The sequence below is a fragment of the Podarcis vaucheri genome (assembly GCF_965113315.1).
Source record: "Podarcis vaucheri genome assembly, chromosome: Z".
NCBI classification, from domain to species: Eukaryota; Metazoa; Chordata; class Lepidosauria; order Squamata; family Lacertidae; genus Podarcis; species Podarcis vaucheri.
In genome coordinates, this window is record NC_138758.1 from 24,575,527 (window position 1) to 24,591,082 (window position 15,556).

At 39.8% G+C, this 15,556-nt stretch overlaps 1 long non-coding RNA gene across 1 annotated transcript in view; it reads right to left on the bottom strand.

Moving 5' to 3' along the window:
• The window catches only part of LOC309524129, a 208,473-nt gene extending 200,338 nt beyond the window's left edge, over positions 1 to 8,135 (bottom strand). Inside the window, exon 1 of the long non-coding RNA XR_014215811.1 lies at positions 8,034 to 8,135. This is a non-coding gene — a long non-coding RNA (uncharacterized lncRNA). The remainder of the gene's footprint in view (positions 1 to 8,033) is intronic.
• Positions 8,136 to 15,556: the final 7,421 nt, after the last annotated feature.

A 15,556-nucleotide genomic window follows, 5' to 3' on the forward strand; every position in this document is an offset into this window, starting at 1 on the left:
ATGCCTCTTAGGACCCTTCTTAGGAATGCTCTGTTACTAAATCATGTGGCAGAAAATAAAGACATCTGTTTAAAAGGTTTTTCTCAGTTGCTTGCAGCTATTTCAAGAAAGAGGAGGAGAATGGGAATTAAGAAATTATGCAGAAACATTCAATGCATAGGAGGTGTGTTAGAAGGAAGCTGCCAGTTTAGCTACTCACATATATAGGAACAACCAAGTTGTCACAGAGAACCTGGTTGTTGGTTGTTCCAGAGTTTAGAACATCAGCACTGGACATACATTTCTCAACATGCCAGAGTTTCTTTCTTTCTCTTTTCAAAATTAGCAATCCTGCTTGTAATTTCTGCAAAGCAGACTGGGTTGTACCCAGCTCTGAATCATCCACCATGGGTTTTAGTCCTGTCTAGTCATTCAGCCCCACTGAATCCACAGGACTCAATTTTGAGTAGACATGGTTAAGATCACACCAGCAAGTAGCACAGCTCTTTGGATTCCAGCCAAGGTACAGGGATGGCATTACTGTTTGTATGCAAAACTATGCATCTAATATAATTTTATCTTTTTAGCTGGCAGTACAAAATGCTTGACATTGATCTAAGATTTTCTAGGCCTGAAATAATTCAGCAAAATTGTCTGCTTACTGGAAAAGCAGCTCAAAGCTGTTTCCAGGAAGCAATCTCTTTAGCCTCCTTAGCAATAACAAAGCTCAAGGCTCATCACTGAAAATGTATTAGTTTGTACATTAGCCCTCTTCACAAGAATATGCCACTCTTGGGGGCATGGAGAGCTGGTCCTCATGAATGTTTGCACATTACATCAGAAGACTTCCTTCCCTCAGGTTTATCTTTCTGTTTTCAGGAATTTTGGGATGCAGTATGCCATCAGTCTGAGTATTTTTCCAGCATTCAAATCCCAGCAGTTAAGGGTGTAACAATACAGCCCCTTCTAACCTGAACTTGTCACAATCAGTGATGTAAGTTACATAACTTGCATTTGTTTCATTGTAAAGGAAACATCAAAACAAATGTTTAAAAAGTATTTAATTTCATTGCAGACTTCAGAATATTAGTGATGTGAATGAATACCAGTTATATTCACTTGACTGATTTTCGTTCCTGACCACAGACAAACATGCAAACAACAGCAATTTTCACTTCCCTTTCCATTTTTGGCAGAATCATCTGATATCCCTAACAGCATCATCTCCAATCTTGCAGGAATGCTCTCTAGTTCTCTTCATTTATTCAACTTCCCCACTAATTGTATTAGGGGAATGATTAGCTCATTTGCCCTATCTAGTCCTATAGACCTCCACAGCAGGATTTGCCACCTTCCATGTGTTTGGAAGGGAACTCCTGCTGTATAGACTCCCTATGCAACTCAGAACCATGATCTTCCAGAACACTGCCTTCAGAATTTCCATTTATAATGTAAGGAAGGCAATGCAGCTGGTGACAGGAATGTGGCAGAAGAGGTAGGAGCCATTTGGCTCATCCCTGCTCTCCTTCTCATTGCATGGAGCTTGAAAGAGGGTTAATTTCTAGAGCAGGTTTAGCCAACACAATGTCCACTGGATGTTGCTGGGCTAAAGCCACCATGCTTGACATTTCAATATGCTGGTTGAGGCTGATAAGAGTTGTATTCCAACTATATATGGAAGAGATCACATTAAGTACCTTTCTCTAGAGGTTTGGAATGGAGACAGCAGATGTGATCCCACTCTCAGCCCATGTGTTCATGACATACATATTTCTAAGTTCTTATAAAGGGTTCTTGGACCTTCTGCGGGGGGGGGGTGTTTCTTCAAGGCAAGGACTTGGCCTTTTGAGCTGCAGTGCCCAAGATCTGGAAAAGTATCCCCTCCACTGCTTGAGTTAAGACAGGAAGCAAGAGACAATCTTATCTCAATGGACTTTGTTTACCATTCTTAAGTTGTTCAATGCCCCTGCTGCTTTTTTCAAATTTTAAAGGTTGTCATTGGTTTTATTGATTTTTTTATATATATATTGTATATGCTTTTTACTAAATAACAGGTTACTGTTATTATTAAAACTACTCTGACAGACAAGAAAAAAACCACTCACAATTACAATATTAATTAGTCCAAAAACTAATATTTGTGTTTTTTACAGCCCTCTTTCCCCGCAGTTGCATTACAACATGCCTTCCATTGCCTCAGAAAGTTTCCCAAATGGAAGATGTATATACTTCTCTATTTGTTGCTTGCTTAGGCATCATTAGGGGAAAATGCAAGTTTGTGTGTGTGTGTGTGTGTGTGTGTGTCCTGAGGATACCCAGCCCAAGGAGGACATAAGGCTGGTAGTTTAATTCTTTGTTGCCAAAACACACACACTAGCTTTTAAGGCACACAGTACACACATACACACTTCTGGCAACTAAATAGTTTGCCTCCACTCCACAGGCTTGTGCTTGGAGCTGGACTGTTGGAGCAACAGCATCACCCTGCCTCCACCCAAACTTAAGTACCCCCATCTGACAGCATACATGTAAGCAATCTACAACTTCTCCTACATGGAAGTTGCTCTGTGTCTGTTGCTTCAAGCTTCTCCTGGTGCTAGGTGACAGCAGAGGAGAGGATTCTGCTGGCCTCCACCCCAGACACCATCTCTTCCTCTGCTCCTGATGTGTTCTTTCCTTCTTCCATCCCTGGCTCCTGCCCCATGTCCTGCATCCCCTTCCCCATCTCCTTCTGTTCAGACTCTTCCCCTCCCTCCAGACCTGGCTCCTGCCTCGTGGGAGGCACAAAACTCCATAAATTGCTGCCCCATTCCTCATGTCCCGTGGCTTCTGCCACCCACTCTTCCGCACCCTGCCAGTCCTTCGGATTATAACCTAGAACCAAGTATTCCAAAATTTCTTAAATATATTTTAGTAAGGAAAGCAAGCTTGGATAAATAAGAAGAAGAAAAAGGGAGAGATTTCTACGCATATTAAACATGCCAGTCAAGAGAGAAAGTGCTAAAAGTAGAATTTAGATATTTTAACAAATGGCCTAATAAGGCTCTGCTTCAATAGTCTCTGAAATGCAATCTATCTCAGTTCAATAACTACAGATCATGACCAGTTAACAGTCTATATTACCAGACTTAGTTTTAAAAGGTCATGCATTAATTAGCAGGCGGCAGTTCAGTAGCTGCTCTTGATATATCCCACGAGCTTTAGATCGTTGCTTGCATTTGTGCCTGGATTAATTATGCACCTTTAAATACTGATTTTCAGTATCATCACCTGAATGACCAAGTGTCCCCAAGAGACACATTTCAACCGTTTCTTTTCTCCCCCCCCTTTTTTTAAAAAAGGTTGATGTTCTTGCAATGGTGCCTTCCTTTAACCTCCCCCCCCCCGCAGGAACATTGTAAGCCCTGAGCACGTTACTCACTTGCGAGGCCTATGAGAGAACAGAATCCCACATTTATGCCCACATCCAATGTTCCGTCTCCTTGTTTTAGAAAAAGAACAACAGCCTTATATTGTTTCTCCACATCTGTAGGGGACTATGCTATCAGAACACCTGCTTTTTGGTGGGGGGTGGGGGCCTGATCCTATGGAACCCCTACAAGTGAGGAGGAGCTCATATGTTGATTTTTGTCTATTCAGACAACCATGCACAATGGGCAATCGTTAAAAAAAGGAGACCCTGTGATAGGCATGGGGCTAAAAGCATGGTCCCACTCTGCTCTGTTCATGCCCTTGTGTGTTTTTCAAGAAAATGTTAAGTATGTGGAGGACTGTGGTGGGGGCAAAGGTTGAATCCCCTGCATTAATTCACCGCCCCCCTGCCCCCGCAACTCATATTTATCATAACAAGCATGTACTAATGACATAAACAGTGTCTGGCCTTCAGATTTGCTGGCCACACAGATGACTTTATTACCTCCAAAACTTGATTTTTTGTCATGACAGCTCACAAAGCAAATTAACCTTATGTTGGTTAACTCTTTTCTCCTGACATATTGGTTTTACCTTTGCATCCTGCTGACAAACTCAATAAAGAATTATGAACGTAACAAAATAGGCTGAAATAGTTTGTCATATCTTGTCGCAGTGACCATATCTTGTAGCAGTGACCAGATGTTTGTGGTCCTTGCTCCAGATTATTTTCCTTGGCTTCTATCATTTAAATTTTATATCATAATGTGATGATGCATGAACTTAAACAGTAAGACCACCTAATTGCATCACACATAAAACATGAACCCCTTTCCAGTCTTCCAGACCATTAGCAAACTGAAAATAGATATACATTAGAATGTACTGTGACTTAGTCCAAGTTTTATATCTGAAGCTGTGCTAGCCCAGCCATATCCTACTGGCACATGTTGAATTTTAATAGACTTTATTATGGACCTTCAAATTAAAAGCTGTCAGTAGAGATAAAAGGTTGGGGATTTGGATATAAAAGTACTTTGATTAGACATAAAGGTCAGCCCGTGTGGCAAAAAGTCAATGCATCCAAATTAAGTGTAACCCTTTGTAAGGAAATATGCTAATCTCTCATGTAAAGTACTTGCATGGTTAATAGTTAGACTATTTTCTGTGATGAAATTTTAACAAGAAGATAATCCACATGTAATTTGCCTGTCAAGAATGTCTCATTTCTTGGGCTTCAGTTTATCTAGCATGATCCAAAAGTTCTATCAAATCCATTCTCAAACAAATTTGCCTCCTGTCCTGAACACAAATCTACTTTTTAAAAACAACAACAACAATAACACTGGTTCCTAGGTATTTGTAAAGGTTAAGTATAAATTACCCTTTAATTAAATTGCTGATGAAATTGCTGAGAGTTACAATATCATTTAGTATTTCTGGGAGTGATATTAAGATTCTGCAGAACTGCTGAAGAAGAAGAAAACTTATTAAAGACTTAAAAGGGTGGCAGGATGAAAAGGGGTTTACATTTGTAGAATCGCCTGTAAAATTATGGAAAGTGACAGATTCTGTTTTTTGATCTCTGAGTCAGGGCTGCATGCTTAAACCATTGTGACACTTCAGCTGAATCTGGCATAGCCGAGAACTAATACGAAATTAATAGAGTATAATAAAGGTCTATTGGATTCCAGACTAACTTTGCAGCTTTGAAGTGAAAGAACAGAAGGCATAATTTCAATCTTTGTTTAGTGCCTTGGACAGCCAGCTCGCTGGCATTAAAGTATGGTCAGGATTAAAAATCTGATGGATAGTAGCACAGCCCCTTCTTGACAGCTTTTCTGTTCAAATACAAATTACTGTCAGAGCTCCAGAATGTTTGAAGGCACATTCAGAGATGAAATATCATGACTGAAACAAGCACCGTGTGAAGCTATTATGTTTTGAAAGGAGAAATAATTACATACTGTACATCTCCTAGGCACAGATCTGAATTAATAATGCATAATAATAAGTACAATGAAAAGTATACTAATGAAATGCTACTGAACGTAACAATTTTGAAAACCATGGGATTATCAGCCTGCCATGGAAAATGTCAGTGCATGTATTTTTTATTTTAGATTTTGTCATTTTCCCCACCTTCTAAATAGATATAAGCAAATAAATGCTGCATTGACCTTATGATATATTATGAGGTATTTAAGCTTCTGCAGCATTTCATCGGGTATTTGTGTGTGTGGTTGTTGTTGCTGTCTTTTTAATATGGGATATATTTCTGAAATTTCTATTCATATGTTTGTCCTGTAGACAGTGTACCCCCTCCTCCCATAAAAAGGTATGTGTCTGTTAATCTAAAAATTGCATTGCTTGCTACAAACACAGTGCATGGGTTGTAGAAATGACCTGAAGTTGGAATGTTTTGATTATTGGTACAAGGGGAAAAATATAGGCCACATTTTATAGATCTGGCTTCAAAATGCCTCTCACAAAAGGGGCTGAGAAGTGTAATGGAATTACAAAAATTGAAGAGCTAATATACAGAGCACTGTATTCCCCATTGTAGCTGGTCTTTAATGGAAGAGAGGGCCATTTCCTTTTTCCATTATATTATGTTTTCAATCTCCTTGTATAAAAATCCAGCTGGCAAGCTCACACATTGTTCCCTTCGACACCGCTTCAGTTTGATTAGGAAGAATTTTCCAACACTTCCCTCTTGTGCAAAAGCGTCTATATATAGAATGGTTTCAGCTGAACTTCAGAACACAGATGTCTCATCCTTTTGGGACTTACACACTTTTAACATAAATAAATACAATAAAATGCCAAAATAGTAATCTGAGAGGCTCTCCCATCAAACTGCTTAATCTATTACTCTTAGTATTCAGATTAAAACTATAACAAAAATTTAAACTCAAAATCATGAGGCTGAATACTTTGCTACAGTGCAAAGATCTTTGGAGAAACTGCATGGCAAAATTATATTTTTGTCACAGATTTCCATTTTTGCCACATGTATTCAGGATTCCTACCATAGAGAATTTGGTAAGATTCTCCTTAGTGGTACATGGGGTTGTATCCAGTGTAAGTCCTACTGAGAGTAGACCCATTGAAAATAATGGACATGACCTACTTGGCTCCATTAATTTCAATTGATCTGTTCTGAGGAGGATTTAATTGGATACAACCCGTTTTACCTATTTCAGTTAACGCAACAATTCTAGGCTCACTTACTTGGGACTAAACTCAAATGAATTTATGGGATTAAAGTTAATAACAATGTAACCTGAAACAAGTCTACTCAAAACTGATGGTTTGATAGTCAATGTAAAGCGGCCAAGAAAGTTATGGCTAAGACAATTAGGAATTCTCATAAGAATCCAGTTGAGGAATCTATGGAAAATCAAATGTAGGTTGGAATACAAGAATAGGTTCAAAAACAATAAACCTGAAAACCCAGTATCTGGAATTGGGGACTAGCAATAATGGAACAGAGGGAAGACAAGTTCTGGGAACTGGTGTCCTGGGATTTAAATGAAATGAGATCAGCACAGGTAGCCTCAACTCCTGTCTCTGATAGGGTTAAATATTTATCCAGTATATTTGGTGGTCAATCAAGGCAAACACATGTACCAACAGTGTGTAAGGATTTTTTGAACCTACCTGAAAGGAAATCAATCTCCCATAATGAGAGGCCCTTGTTGTTGAACTTTTAACTTTTAAAAAACAAGAAACCCTACTGGCCACTTGTTATGTTATGCCTTATTTATATGCCACATATGGGTCAACCCCCCCCCCAGCAGTGAACAGTTTCTTTTTTATAAAAGAAACTAAATAAAACTACAATACATATGCAATCACTCAAAACAGTATAAAAACAAAAATGAAATCGCAAAGTACCCATTAATCACACTGGATATAGCCATTAGGAATTGTCATTAACCCTGTAACGTGGAAACTGAAAAACCATCAGTCAAGCCACCTTATATCTCCGCTAGGTACATACTCTCACCCAATATGTTCTCACCCTCTGGCACAAACTACTGCAGCCAGTCAGCAAGCCAGCAGACAACACTTAGTGTTGTGTTGTCTACAAAGGTTACATCACTCTCCATTGGGGTGGGGAGAAATTTGATCCAATTCACATTTGAAGGTGGACCTCAATTCAAACCAAAACACAGCAGTTCTTCAGCTAAGTAGTTTGTACAAAAATACATATACAAAGTTAAAATATGCCTATAAATGCATATATTGGTGAAAATAACATGCAGGAATGCATTATATGAGTGTTTCCCATACTTGCGTCTCCAGCTGTTTTGGGACTACACCTCCCATCATCCCTAGCTAGCAGGACCAGTGGTCAGGGATGATGGTCCAAAAACAGCTGCAGACACAAGTTTGGGAAACACTACATTATATTAAGAAAATAGCTTTCCAAAAATCAGTACAGCAAAATTGTATGCTGTACAATATTAGGTGAAATTTGCATGAAAATGCAAAATAATTTCCATTGTGACTTTTAAAGCAAACAAACAAATAAAAAGGGGGATATGAGAATCCAAGACAAATTGACATATCAATCTGTCCCTACCTTCAATGGGTATGCACACTGGTTTGGACCAGAAGTGAGAGACTGTACCTACCTTCAAAGCAGCCCAGTGAAAGAGTCACATGCTGCATCATAAAGAGAGCATCTGAGCTGTGTAGAACTAGATGGATAAGCCTGGCACATGGCTAGTACAGACATACCCCTCCCTCCCACTTTAGAAAGCTGCAGCTGCAGACCCCAATGAGCAACAGCAGCAAGCATTTGTCTTTCTTTTATATACTCCTGTTGTTCATCTCCCTCACACTTCCCTTCCCATATTTGTTATACTCAGAGGCTGATTTGCTAAATAAGCATAATTTCTTCCAGTGCTTCAGCTGCTTGCAAATTGCATCAGAAGCTTCCAGAAAACTGTTCCTCCTAGGCAGATGTTCATAATGTTTCGGTGTCATTTTCTGGCACTGCAGTATAATGTGTGCCGGGGAGAGGTGCTCCATGTCAGAGTCAATAAAACCTGATTTCTTAATAAAATATAAATATTAAAAAAGACAAAACCTGATTTCTTTTGGAAGCAGCTACCGGACCATCTTCACAGTCTCTATGCTACATAGAGATGCTTCATACACTACAAGTTTTCTGAACCCCCCCCAAAAAAAAAATTGCATAAGAGTTCTATATTACCCCTATCCACTCATCACACACATTTTCAGCCACCTGGCCAGCTAAATTCATGGGGCAAGGTGAGAGGCACAGGGTGGGGGGAGGAGTGGACACTCATTTAGGCTCTGAAAATTCACAACCCAAGGCTGTGCCACTCACCAGTCCTGCTCCATAGCCTCTCATGTGCTTTTGCTCACTGGGATGTGCCCTTTAATAATACTTCTTGCTTCCCTGGATGCAGAAATATAGATTTGGGTGGTGGAGTCGTCCCAGTCCTTGCTCTACTTATCAGCCACTTCTGCCCCTCCTACTCTTCTCACTCTGCTCCCTCTTCCCCCCTCCATGTAACTCAGCAATAAGGAATCTTTTGTGCCCCATGGCATCAGTGGGGTAGAGAAAAGCATAACACTTATATAAAGGTCTTATATTTGCAGCAGATTTTCTGGCTGTAACACCTTTCAAGGCAAAGGGTGAGCCCAGAGGTCTATTCCTGAATAGGATTTTTAAAAAATATATCTTATATTCACAAGGTCACAAGGTGATGTGGGAAGCATACAAAGACCTCCTAATTCTATGAATTGTTCTTTGTATTGCCTCTATATGCCCCCCTGAACTGAGGGGGCAGATAAAAATGGGGTTTATTTGAACCCTGTATGGATCTCTCTGTACTCAAGTGCTGTGCCTGTATCATACTGAATGAGTCATTTAAGGGTTTTCTCAAAGGTTCCCATGTCCAGCAGTAGGCTGAAATCCTGTGAACAGCCTGTGTTCTTTTAGATTAGGGAAAGGACATGCCAAGCCTAAATCTAATATCGTTTAGGAGAGAACTTCACAGTTTTGAATCCGAAATGACATAAAGAAAACAACAACAACACCCTGAACCAGTTATAATTGCCCAATCCTTAGGGAGATATTATCATTTCAGTTAATTACATCAAAATGTCAATGAATACAAAGGAAATTGAACTTTTCCTCTTAGATTTTTCCAGGGTCTGAAGGGGATTCTTTAAGTAAAAAAAAAGAAAAAAAAGGAAAAAAAAGAAAGAAAGCAATCACCTGTGTAAGGTATAATGTGCAAGATAGAAGATTAATTATACAAACCACTTAGTGTCATGTGTATACATATATATATGTGTGTGTGTGTGTGTATACACACACTACACACACACATGACACTAAGTGGTTTGCATATGTATATATATGCACTTGCTTATGAACAATATTAAAATATTCTCTTTTCTCCTTTTTTTTAAATGATATTTATTGGGAAAAAATTTTTTAGTTACAAAAAAAAAACCAAAAACTATACATATACAAATTCAAAATAAGAGAGAGAGGAAAAAAAAAACAAAAATACACCACAAACATTTAAAAACATTTAAAAACAAATCCATTATTCTCAACTGCTCAACTATCATTACCTTCTTTCCTTGACCTCCTCCTCCCCCCCTTCCTTGTATCCTGGTTGCTAATTGTCACAGCAAATCCTTTCCATATTTCATAATATTCTGTCATTACATTACCTTAAACTATTTTAATCTTATCTTACTATAAAAAACCTTGAAACTTAAAACTTAAATCTTATTTTTACCAACTTCTCATAACCATAATATTCTTGCATAATTCTTTAAACATTTTTACTAAAGCCAAATAATTTCATTCCAACATTTCTCTAACATTCATCAATTTTGTAAAACAGTCCTAGTAGTGAAAAAAGGAAATAAAAACAAATCCAATCTTCATCCAGCGTCCCTTCCTCCTGGTCCCGGGTTTTGTCAGTCCTCATTATCCCATCAATCTGGCGCATTAACCTGGTATCCTAATATCCGAGGCCCTTAAGTCTCTTCCATGTCCCTTCCGCAGCTCTTTTTCATATTTGTAACTGTATTTTCCTCTTTTCCTCTTTGTACAACAGTTTGGACTGAATTGAGATAATCTGCTGTGATCACGATATATTACCAGAGAATGTAATAAATGTAATACAGTGAGCCCGCAACTTATGTGGGGGTTACTGTCTGGGGATCACACCTAAAGCTCAAATTGCATATAGCCAAAACACAGTGGGTACAATGGCAGGTAGGATTGCCAAAGCCCTTTTCCCTCCCTTTCTAATTTGTTTTTCTTTCTTTGCCACCTGCTTAAAGCCGAATGCACACAAGTTAAATGTGTGTAAGGTTCAGGCTTAATGTATTACCATTATTCTACTCTGTTTCCTTTCATTCTTATAAATGTGAACTCTCACAACGTTAGATTAAGATTCAATGCTACATTAATGGAGTAATCCTACTGTATACAGTACTCGGATATAAAATATGGGAGCATAGGAAACTGCCTTATACCCAATCAAAGCATTTATCAATCTGGCTCATTATTGTATACCCTGACTGGCAGTAGCTCTCTAGGGTTTCAGGTGAGGGACATTCTTAGCCCCAACCTAAAGTTCCCAGGGAATGAAGTTGAGGCCTTCTCCACGCAAATCAGATGGTCTACCACTGAGCAACATTCCTCTGCACTGTTTTAAAGGTTACAAGATATGATTGAAGCCCTTCTACACCAAAGATACACAGAATATGCTTTGGAGATAACAGTTATACACTGGTGAACACTCCATGGAGACAGCTGTTCCACTATTGAAAATACACAAGTGGAGTTGCTATAACATTGTATAGCTGTTCATACCAAGGGCAGGACAATGGAGGACCCCACTTATGTTGCATCCAGAGGTGGAAAACATGTGCCCCTAAACAGATGTTCCTGGATTAGAACTCCTTTAATCCCTGACCATTGGCCAAGCACAGATTTTGATGGGACACAGGTTTCCCATCTCAAAATCACAGCCACATCCCCAACAATGATGGAACTCTGCATGGGCCCTAGAACTGAAGCAAATAACTTCCCTCCCATTGACCTCAGTGGGAAAGCAAAAAAGCTGTCCTCTGTTATGCTGACCACCCCACTATAACAAAATGGGGGCTGTCAAAAGCCACAATCATATCATAGCGCACAACTAGTGGTACATAAATGCCACACAGGGGCACCATTACACAGATCATTAGGGAAGCAACCTCTCTTTGGCCTTAGACCACACACTTCAGGCCACTCAGAGCTCAGAAAGGGGAAGCCTGGTAGGGGGGAAGAAAAGGTGCTTTGCACAAAAGAGAGCACATTGCTAACACTTCTCTGCCACAGAGGCATTCCAGACACAAAACAGCTAACAAGAACTCTCACTCTACTCCAATAGCAAAGGGAGCTGGAACTGAGTACCCCACCAGTAAGAGAAAGGGCCAAATGCTTTTAACTCTGTTTATTCCCAGGGATTCATGTGTGCAGGGAGGGAGGAACTCTATTTGCTGAACCCACCCTATCTCCACAAGTTCATCTGAAGCTGTGAACAGAGACTATAAATATAGTCCACACCAGTCTTCCTCATCCTGGTGCTTTCCGGATGTTTTAGACTATAACTCCCATAAACTGGCCACACTGGTTGGGGGTGATGAGAGTTGTAGTCCAACAGACAGAGGGTTCTGGGTTCTGGAAAGCTGATCTATGCACACTTTATCCAGCATTCTTCTTGATGTTTCTGTTCACTGATGTTGTCTCTGGGTGGATGGTCTTTAGATTGAATGAAAACAGTACATTCTCACACAAATCCTGTTATTCTGAGCAAATTAGTCTTGACACCAGACTCTCCCTCCCACCCCGACCTCTTGTAGCCAAACTGTGTTAAAAGTAACCTAGCTGGTTTTGATAACCACCTGCACCTAAAGCTGCACGTGTAATCCTTTTTAATCAGCCACATGCAATATTGGATATTTCGTTCTGGCTCCCATTTGAGGATGGTCTAATACTTTAATTAGCTATTTACACATAGTTAAAAATTACAGGCATAATTAAGGATATTCAGATTAATTAAAAGCATTAGGCAGTATTAAATGCAAAAGAACAGATTTTAATTAAATCTTTAGAGTGTTTTCCCCCCATAATCTCTTGGTGTTCAGGAATAAATGAACACTGAACAATCATATCTGAATCAGATATGCCACCCGAGCAGGGCTTCAGTTAAACAAAGGCCTTCTGGCTTGTTTTTTAAAAGTCTTTACTGTTATTGATTTAAAATTTTTGCCTCCGTGTATGTGTATGCATTTTTAAATCTTCACTGGTCTCGAAATGTGAAAGCAAACAGACTGCAGGCCAGGTTAAAAGATTTCTAGGTTGGGTTTCATCTCTGTTTACACTTTTCTGAAAACTGGTTCTTGAAAAATGAATTTGCTTCCCAAGATTCTCCTCGAAAAATAACCTTTAAAAATGATTATGTCTCTGGATACTCAAATATTTTATGTGATACCTCTGTTTGCAGCTTAATGGTGTTTGATTACAGTACTTGACATCTGATGGCTTTTAATCTGCAATAGTAGTTAATTGATAACCAATATGCAATGGTGTATCACAGCAATTTTCACAAAGATTGTCCCAATATATTTTTGGGGCTGGTCACAAGGGAAAAGTGAAAAGAAATCCTCCCGAGAATGGCTTTCATAAGTCTGTTTTTTGTTCCTATAGCAATAATTGAGGAACTTTAACCACTATGTAATGAAGCTATGCTTTACTACCTGTGCATCTTTAATAACTGATGTGTGGAAAAGCACATGAATCTGATCTTTAGAGAGTTTGTAGGTAAACCATTTTTAACTTACCAAACATGTGGTTTTTTCCTATGCTGGGGGGGAAGGGAAACTCACTTTAAAGGGCATATCTTAAATGTGTTGCAGCCTATACTTCCATATTTTACTTTACTGCCTGTTCTGTGATTTAAAATCTCCACTGGGGTTGTCTCACCAAAGAGTACTTGCCCCAAACTAGCATATTGGCATCCAAGAAAATTCTCCTTTCATATTTTATTGAACCAATGCTTAGCTCATTAATGTTACAAAGTGGCTGAGGGCTGTCAATGTTCTAGTTTTTAACTTAAAATGCTGTTCCCATACACCAACTTCAATTGGTCCCTCCCAAGGAAAGGGGTCTAGGGATCACAAGAGAACTTTAGTCCAAAGGAAAATGACATCTGGCCAACTATTTAAGCCAGTTCTGGCCCTAACAGCTCCTTCTTCTAATTCTTCCTTGCAGCACCCTCCCTTCCCATACAGTGTTAGGTTTCCTAGTTCCCTTGTTAGGAGCAGAGCAGGAATTTTGGGGGAAGTCTCTGACTGACCCTTGGTACTCTTGTTTTTCACTTACTAAGCACTGTCGGGCAATCCTGTTTATCTTTTGGTGTGTATTTATTAGCTTGGGTTGGAATTTAGTGAGGGCAGGTAAGGGAACTTAAGGATGTCATGGACAGGCACCCTGAGGCATTATTGAGTTATTTTCCATAGCCTTTACTTGAGGGTGCCCTTTAAGCCTGGAGTGCATGCCTTGATGAAGTGGCTCTGGGTGCACATGTTGGGATCAGCTATCCAAGGCTTACTTACCCAGAGGGAGCATTTTCTTCTAATCCAGGGCTGGGGAGAATGCAGCTCTTTAGCATGCCCAGGAATCTGAGAGATGTTCCCCTGTTAGATGTTAACTGAAACCCACCTGCCTATAATTTCATAATTTGATTAACTGGTTTTGCAGATTTTCTGTTGTTAAAGTTAATATTTATAACCATCCCACCATTACTTTATCTTAAGTCTTCTTCATGAGGGTTGTGGCAAATAACCTTCGTACTATTTCCCAGTGCTTTGCAACTTTTTCTGGGGTCTCACTTCTTGGAATGATCTCTCAAGGGCATAAAGCTGTTGTTGTTGTTTAGTCGTTTAGTTGTGTCCAACTCTTCGTGACTCCATGGACCAGAGCACGCCAGGCACTCCTGTCTTCCACTGTCTCCCACAGTTTGGCCAAACTCATGCTGGTAGCTTCGAGAACACTATCCAACCATCTCGTCCTCTGTCGTCCCCTTCTCCTTGTGCCCTCCATCTTTCCCAACATCAGGGTCTTTTCCTCGTGAGGTGGCCAAAGTATTGGAGCCTCAGCTTCACGATCTGTCCTTCCAGTGAGCACTCAGGGCTGATTTCCTTCAGAATGGATAGGTTTGATCTTCTTGCAGTCCATGGGACTCTCAAGAGTCTCCTCCAGCACCATAATTCAAAAGCACCAATTCTTTGGCGATCAGCCTTCTTTATGGTCTAGCTTTCACTTCCATACATCACTACTGGGAAAACCATAGCTTTTACTATACGGACCTTTGTTGGCAAGGTGATGTCTCTACTTTTTAAGATGCTGTCTAGGTTTGTCATTGCTTTTCTCCCAAGAAGCAATGTGCTTTGCAACTTTTTCTGGTGGTCTCACTTCTTGGAATGACCTCTCAAGGGCATGAAGCTACCTCTGCCATTATTCTGGGTTTGGGTGTCAACACACAACAAAACAAATGCAAATTGAAATGATTAAAACACATTATTGTAGGCAAAATACTGGAGTTGGAATTGAGATTCAGAAACATTCAAAATGTGCCACCTTCCATAGTTTCATTTGCAGCCATTAGCATTACTGAAGCACTGGAACTTTCCAGTAGTTATCTGCACATGGGACTTGATTGGCATACTACATACCTTTGCACACATCACCTCTGGCAAGAAACTTGGGTTCTAATGGTATGCACATGTGGAGTTTATCCAGTATTGTAGATCTTTCTCTGGTAGTTCATTCTAGTCAAACTCTTCCCTAGGTGACTGAACTTACAACATTTTTCTCTTATTACAGTGCAATTCAAATCTCAGCTTGGCAGCAGTACAGCATGATGGAGAAACAGCCATTGCCTCATTAGCAGCACTGTCACCCATGAGCAACTATTGGGCCAGGGCAGTGAACTCTCATAAGCCAGTGGACCCTGGCTCAGCTTGGGTCCTCCCCCTTCTCTTCCAGTGTAGCATATTTGTGATCTTTCCCCAAATATCTGAGTCTAAGCCCACATCTGCAATGCAC